The sequence below is a fragment of the Drosophila tropicalis genome, unplaced genomic scaffold (genome assembly GCF_018151085.1).
Source record: "Drosophila tropicalis isolate 14030-0801.00 unplaced genomic scaffold, ASM1815108v1 contig_1002, whole genome shotgun sequence".
NCBI classification, from domain to species: domain Eukaryota; kingdom Metazoa; phylum Arthropoda; class Insecta; order Diptera; family Drosophilidae; genus Drosophila; species Drosophila tropicalis.
The window spans coordinates 297036-305545 of NW_027172360.1; the positions used below are offsets into that span (position 1 = coordinate 297036).

The 8510-nt window shown below is 42.3% G+C and overlaps 1 long non-coding RNA gene across 1 annotated transcript; it reads right to left on the bottom strand.

Annotated features, from left to right (window-relative positions):
- Positions 1–4671: 4671 nt before the first annotated feature.
- LOC137573234 (uncharacterized) lies at positions 4672–5726 on the bottom strand. The gene is made up of 3 exons (XR_011031845.1): positions 5651–5726; positions 4916–5083; positions 4672–4804 (listed from the first exon to the last, which is right to left on the bottom strand). It is a non-coding gene; the product is annotated as an uncharacterized lncRNA (long non-coding RNA).
- Between the last annotated feature and the right edge of the window lie 2784 nt (positions 5727–8510).

An 8510-nucleotide genomic window follows, 5' to 3' on the forward strand; every position in this document is an offset into this window, starting at 1 on the left:
AATGTTGTCTGGTAATGTGACTTTCTGCATTAATTGTTCTGTGGGTTGGTCACCTATTATGTGTGGCAATACAAATGCCTCAACTAGCATTGCGAACCTGTTGTATCTTGACCTTACAACCAAGCTTTCTCGCGCCTTGCTTATCTGTGGTTGACCACCCACTCCATTTATGTGCACATGAGTCTCGTTAATTTTTAACGATAATTTCTTGTGAGCCGCTACCCAGGAGTGCTCGAAATTCTCCTCTATTTTCATTGATCCCTTTTACCACCACCTTGACCGTTGCCAACAGGGTGTATTTTCTGCCAATTCCATACGCAGAAGCTGCAGAAGCAGAGGTAGCAACTTGGTTGCCTGTTTCTAAATGCAACATAGTGATATGTTTTTTATTGAATTTAAAGCAACCCCAAGAGCAATTTTTTGCCATATGGTCCGGCTTGAAGCAATTGACACACAATTTGTGTCTCTGCACCCAATTAAGCCGCTCTGCTGCGGATTTGATTTTAAACTTTTCACATTGGAAGAGTTTGTGCTTTGCTCTTTCGCAGAAAGCACACAAGGTACTGTTTGTCCCAGATGCTGTTGCGAATGTCTTCCTTGGATTTGGGTTTTCAATGCTGCGATTTTCGTTTCTTGGTTTCCCAATCGCCTCTAATGTTAGGAAGCGCTGTTCCAAGAAGGATAGGAAGTCCTTTACTTCCTGCAGATTAATTGTGTTGGAAAGAGATTGCTCATATAGTGCGTGGTTGAATCTATCCAATTTTCTTGTCATATGAAACATTATGACAGCATCTGACGATTCCATATTGACGCCTAAATTTTTTAAGGCTTGCAATGATTCAAAAATGTTATCATGCAAATTCTTTATCGAAGCTGCGTCATTTCCCACATTTGGGTGATCAAACAGCTTTGCCAGTATGGCTGTTAAGAACTCGTTTGTTATTAAAACGTTCCTGCAACACTGACCAAGCAGTGTTGTAATTGGCTTCTGTTAATTCCAGGTGCCGTATCAACCTCTCTGCTTCGCCAGACAGGTTTGATTTTAAGTACCACATTTTCTCTATCGTTGATACATTTGACTCATGAACCACCTTTTTATAGATGTCATGAAATTGTTGCCATTTCAGATAATCCCCATCAAATTTTGGAATGGGAATTTTGGGTAGTTGCAATGATTGTATCGATTGCAATACAGGTGGTGATTGTATCACTACATTTTCTGCTGGTGCCACACAGAATTTCAGCATTGTATTTTCTGCGGCCACAAACGTAGCTAGATTATATCCGGCTTCGGTCGGATTTTCAGCTAGCCAATGAATCTCATAATGGATTTCTTCAATTTGCATCCATAATTTGTCGACTACCGATTTGTAAGTCATTTTTTCTTCAGGCACAATTTGGCTTAATGTCCTGGACAATGAATCCAGCAGAGCACTTTGCTTGCGAACCAGTGGTTTGATCACGGCTCGCTCTTCCTCTCGTTGGCGAGCTTGTCTCTCTAGTTTTATTTTTGCCAAATGGTCCATCCAATCTTCCACTATATTAGATACAACCGCCTTCATTTTGCTGAAATAGTCCGCTACAAAGTAGTCATCTTTAGTTGGCACGTTATTTAATTTGTCCATCAACTCCTGATGACTTTTCTCGAAGTTCTCCCACAGGTATTCCAGGAGCTCAAGTTTCTCCTCGAAATAAGATGGCTTCGTTTTCCTGGCAAAAGAATCTTTTTTGCTATTCCGAATAAAGGCCTGGATTGCCTCTCCTCGTTCTGTCTGCTGTTTATAAAAATCCTAAATGTTGTTTTTTTTTTTTATTCTTATGTAATTGCTTATCTGTACTAGTACTTGACCCGATGGGAGTTTATTTATTTTGTCAAAGACAGGGAACGCTCCTACTCGTTCCTAAAATTGGTCAAGTGTAGCACAAATAAGAATAAGAAATAAATCGAAGTCGCCTTTTGGTTAGTGTTTTAACAATAGTTTATTTTTATTTCCAATATACCTATTCTTTTACACTGATAAATGCCACGACAGTGACCAATTTTCTTTTGAGTTTCTTTTCTTTGTTTCAAAAATTGCTGACCAATGCAAACTATGTACTCGTGCGTACTACCTGGGTTACTGACCTAGTTAACCAAGTCAGATATTGCTGACGCCAGGGAATGCAACAGAGTTTATGAGTTGATCAAACTTTATTTTATGTAAAAATAACTTTTTATGACTTGGTCGCCTCGTTGACTCAAATCGTTGTTAAATAATTTTTGACAAAGTGATCGCCTAGTTGATCATCTTTTATTTAATGGGTATGCTCTGCTACCCCGTTGCGGAAAACCAACTCCTAGTTTTTCAATAAATTGTTTTATTCGCCAAGATGGCTACGCAATGATTGCCAAGTTAATCAATTGCGATGTTTTTCGTCGGGACCCCAGATTGATGTGAAATGTTTATCAATTTGTGCCCTCGCTTAGGATTGTTCTGTGTCCAAAGCGTGCAAAGAAAGTAGTCGCCTAGTTGACCAGTTTCCTTGTTGTTGAGAGATTGGTCGCCTGGGTTGACCAAATATTCTCGCTTGATGACGGTTTCACCAAGTCTGTTACTTTTCTAACTTGGAGCCGCCAATGTCGGGGTCACAAAAATGTTCAATGAAAGACGTTAGTATTTCTTGAAGTTATTAAATGTTTATTTATTTATATATATATAGGCACTAGCACATAAACCAGTGACTAAAGGTTGTTGCAACCAACACATAAATTGGGTGGACCTCGGAGTGAGATTACAAAGGTAGCGATGGGGGCCAAAGACACAGCGATGCACACCCGATGTAGCTACAATTGGTATCTGATCTTACTAAGAATAATGCATTTCTTTTATAGTACAAAATAGAGAGCTCACCAGTGCATAGTTCGACATAGTGTTAGGTCAGCAAAATACGTCTTTATTGATAATAGCTAACCATAGCAGCTTAATTAACTAGGTCTTAATTGTTTACTGCTGACCATATCAGCTCTACTTATGACTGATGAACCCGATATTTATAATCGGGTCACATACTCAATTGACGTACATTTCCATTTGTTCTATATTATAGTTGTCTTAATGTTAGCTTATTTTATATAATCTAAACACCAACAGTCCCTTTGTCTGAACTGTTTCGCAAGAGGGCATCAAGTAAAAGATTGCGCGAGTCAGCACAACTGCTTTACGTGCAAGGGTCGTCACAATACGCTCTTGCACAAGGATGCCCGACCGGAGAATAGTCCAACGCCTGTCCCAGCGCAGCCCAGTTCTCACAGTATTGTCCGGACATATTTTACCTCTGAGGCAAGGTCTTCACGAGATAAGTTGCTAGGTACAGATATAGCAGACTTTTAGCACAAGAGCACTATCTATCCTTCTCGGGAATTATTAGACCCAGCTTCTGAAGCAAACTTTATATCCGAAAGAATGTTCCGGCTCATGAAGTTACCATTACAAACTGTCAGGGCCGAAGTGACAGGCATTAACGGAATTGTCAATAGAACCTTTAAGGTCTGTCACATAAGCATTCGGTCATCGCATGGACCTCCAGTCCAGATAGAGATAGAAGCTTTTGTCTTGTCCCAAGTTGCTGATGATTTGCGTTTATGTACGATAGCCCAAGCCACACTGGAAGGAATGCCCAATATTCCTCTCGCCGACTGAGATGTTTCGGGGAGATATACGGTCTCACTTCCGTTGCCGTCGCCTAAAAAAAATTTCCGGCAAAAACTGAGTATGACGCCGTCGTCCAAGAATATTTGGACTTGGGCAATATGAGTCAGGTGCCATTTGACGGCAGTAATATTAATTTTTATTTGCCACACCATGCAGTTTTCAAGCCCGACAGCACCACAACAAAAGTACGGGTAGTCTTTAACGCGTCTAGCAAGTCCACAAACGGAGTAAGTCTCAATGACATACTTTACCCGGATCCGGTACTTCAGTCTGATCTCACTACTCAGATTCTCAAGTGGCGTTTTTTCCGAGTAGTTTTCAATGCCGACATCACAAAAATGTACCGCCAAACTATGGTCGATCCAATCCATACGCCATTTCAGAGTATCCTGTCCGAAAAAAAGAAAGGCAACTTGGTGATTACGAGCTTAATACAGTCACGTTCGGCATTAACTGTGCTCCGTTTTTAGCCATCCGAGTACTTCAGAAACTCGCAAGTGATGTACAATCCAAATTTCCCTTGGCTAGCGTTATTGTGAAGTCCTATATGTATGTCGATGATATCCTGGCAGGGGCTCACAATGAAGCAACGGCAATCGCAATGGTCAATGAACTTCAAGACGCTCTTAGTTCAGCTGGCAATTTGATGGAACAGAAAAATACGAACATGCCACCCCAAGTGGTGACTGGCAGGCCACAGTGCTCAAAAGCGCGATTGGATGCCTGCAGAGCATTCTGATGATCTCGTAATGCCTTTCTTTACTCATGGAAAATTTGAGGCAGATCAAGAAGTGCTCGGAATTGGCTGTTTAAGTGCGTTCAAAACCATCATTTGTAAGCAAGAATATTACTACAATGAGATTGGCTTCACCCCTCGTTTTCAGTAGGAGATGGTGCAGCTTTTCAACGGGGGAAATTCGCGAATCGCTTATGTAAATGGCCGTAAACAAATCACAGAACGTGGGCCATTTTAGGTAATCTCCCGTAAAGACTTCTGTGTCAATGGCACCCGCCAACTACTTGTATTTATTTGGATCCTTCCGCCCCTCCACGAACATTGGTCCTTCGAGCCGGATATCCTTCCGCTCCTCCAGCTTGCATCGGCGGAATTCCTGATAAGTACAAAATTTCATTACTCATTTCATTTACATACTACTAAAAGTGTGAGGTTTTCCCGCTTCTCCATAGCGACCTACACACTTTTACATATTGTATGTACATACCTGACCTGTTCCAAGGTTACATGGTAGTTCCTAATCCTTAGCGTGATTGTCCAACGTTCTCGTTTTACATTCCACGATTATCCATTTTTATTTATGTTTTTTCCTTGCACTTGTCCAAATCCACTTTTTTTTTACATATGCATTCACATGTACATGTAATTTCCACAGCTGTTTGCCAAATCCGCGTAAAAGTTTAAAAAACAAAAAAAAATTATTAAAGTGTTATAAAAAATAGGGAAAAATAATAATCAAAGTGTTCACCGCGTTTTCTTATGTGTTGGAATAATTATTTTTAATGCCAAACTTATTTCCGCACGCGCGTATCTACGTAGTACGTACATACATACATCGTCACCTGTTGATGTACGCGCATATGTACATATCCATATACATATAATCCCTTCGTACATTTACCACGACACAAAAGGCAAAAAAAATATTCTTTTTAAAATAGCACTTAACGTATGCACCGCGATTTCTTGCGCGTTCGAATTTGGTGCGAAATTAATTTCCTCACGCGCGTCTTTGGATACCGGTGCACTTGCTTACATACGTACATACATATATTCTTACATAGTCATATATTGCACATACATATGTACATATCCACAACACATAATACATTTCGGTGTCGCGCATTGATTTAACACAACACCACATCCAATTAAATTACAATTACTTACGTTTTTTTTGTTGTTGTGAACAACGCGTGTGCATACATATCTATATACTCACCTGTGTACTTATGCATGTACGTACATACATAGATCAAAGCATTTGTCCATATGCATTGATCGGCTGTTTTGTTTGCCTTCGCGCACAACACTCGCTGTGTGTAAAACCGTTCTTTTGTTCTTGGTTTTTCCGCACAACCACAAAAAAATTATTAACATAATTAAACAACAAAATCAAAAACCAAATATATAAACAGCGGCCGACAGCTGTTTTAGGAGTAGTGGTGACACGTGAGTCGAGTCGTGATATCGATAGGCGGCTCAAGCGCGCCAAATTCAAATCACATTATTTCCGATTCTCCTTTTTCGCCTAATTATATATCCGCCCATATTTATAAAATAATACATATATATTTTTTCCAGCACTATCGTGCCCACATTTATATATCCGTCCATATTTATAAATTATTTATATAATTTTTCCGGCCAACTTTTTGCGCTCATATATATATCCGCCCATATTTATAAATAAATACATATATATTTTTTCCAGCGCTATCGGGTCCATATTTATATATCCGCCCATATTTATAAATGAATACATGTATATTTTTCCAGCACTATCGGGCCCATATTTATATATCCGTCCATATTTATAAATTATATATATAATTTTTTTCGGCCAGTATTTTGCGCTCATATATATATCCGCCCATATTTATAAATAAACACATATAAATTTTTTCCAGCACTATCGGGCCCATATTTATATATCCGTCCATATTTATAAATTATATATACAATTTTTTCCGGCCATTATTTTGCGCACATATATATATCCAGATCCAGATTTATATAAAAACGTATTTTCTTTTTATCCTATACATCTTTATTTATATATTTCATCCGTGTTTTGTTTTATACGTACTCCCATCGTTACTCACGAATCCATATAAACTTGTTTTGTAATCATTTCGCTTCGTCTACGTGTAATTTTCAATCCGCATTCGTGCGTTCGTATATTATTCCGCATCTATCCCCATTAAAGGGGCTTCGTTTCCGAGCCACACGCGAGAAAATTCTCCCGCAATCCTGCGGTGCACAGTGAGGAAGTTCTTGCGTCCTCATACAGTCCACTTCTCACTTCCAAAACAAAAAAAAAAAAAAGGGACGCGCGCAAACGCGGTGTTCGTCGGTAAGGTCGTCCCCTGAGTATGTCCACGGAGCCGTCCAAGACTGCACCGAAGTCCAACAGTCTTTCGTCTCCTTCTGCAACTCCGGAGAAGGTTCGGCCTCTGACAACTCCGGTGACCGTGAAGCGTACGGATATTTCGCGCAAGTTCTCGTCAGTTCGCAGCCGCAGCGAATCCCCAAGGTCCCGTCCGTCTTCGTCCAGCTTACCTGAGGGTCGCAGATTCTCTGTTAAAGACTCGAGTGAACACAAAGGTCGTTCCAAGCTTTCAACCCAGACCCAGATTCCGCACGTTGTTGTGACGCACTGTTCTGACGCTCCCGTCACCCGATCCGTATCACAACAGCGTAGAGAACACTCCAGAATGTCCCTCTCCGATTTCGTTCTAGCGTGCGACGCATTGACTCTGTTTGAAGCTCGCGAGAGTGAAGCTCTAACTTCTGAATTGCCCTTGTTTTCCATTAAAATGCACTTAGAGCAGCTCGAATCCCTTTGGTCAACTGTCGAGATGGAATACTCCCGTTGTCACAAGGCCTTGACAATCCAAGCCGACGAGGAAAGCTTGGCAAACATAAGCCACATCAAGGCGAAGCACGAATCCGCTTACGCGGCGTATGTGCGATGCGGGACGTTGTTCGGAGAACGCATCGAACAGCTCTCGGCACAGATGACGACTCATAGGCGTCAGCCAACCGCTCCGTCGGGCCCACCGGGGCATAGAGTTCCTCCGTGTGAGGTAGAGACATTTGATGGCGACAGCCTAGCATGGCCCACATTCCGCGATTTGTTCGCCGCCATTTATATCGCCAATCCGTATTTGTCACAAGTGGAGAAGCTCCATCACTTGAACGCCAAGACGCGAGGGGAAGCGAGAACCATCGTGGCTAAGTCCCCCCTGACGAGGGTTTCCAGGCCGCGTGGGAGAACCTCACCGCACGGTACGAAAATAGCCGTCTGCTTGTCATGACTCAAGCCAGACAACTCCTTCAGATTCCCACGGTGGCACAAGAGTCGGGCAAATCCTTGCGAGAGCTGCAGACCGCGTTTCAAGGGTGTCTTACCGCACTTGAGCGTTCGGGTGTTAGTACTGAGAATTGGGATGTCTTACTTATCGCCATCTGCACTAGTAAATTGCCGAAGGCCACAATCCTCCTGTGGGAGCAATCAGTGCCCAATAAGACTGTCGTCTCAACGTGGTCCGATTTGAACCAATTTCTTACCGATCGGTATCGTGTCCTGGATGCCACCGAAGAACATAAGTCGGCCCCAAGTGTCCAAGCCATCCCCATTGGTCCCCGCAAATCCTCTGCAACGATGAAGGTCCAAGCGTTTCCAGCGAAAGCTCAGCTCAAACCGGTGTCTTGCAAGCTGTGCCATCGGGAGAATCACCCAATACGGCTCTGCCCTAGTTTTCTTGATATGCCTGTTCAGAGGCGGCTGGAAACCATTAGACAGCAGGGACTTTGTCTGAACTGTTTTGCCCGCGGTCATCAAGTGAAGGGCTGCTCCAGTGCGCATAATTGCCATACCTGCAAGGAACGTCATCATACCCTGTTGCATCCTAGTGATGTGTCCGTGTCCTCGCCGTCCGCTGCGCAAGTCCCACCATTCAGCGCCACAGAGTGTCCGTCCACGAGCAACCAGCTCACAAATGCTCAAAGTTATTTTGCATCTACCCCAGGCAGAGGGCTCTTAGGCACTGCGATTGTCACTCTGCACCATCCCGGTC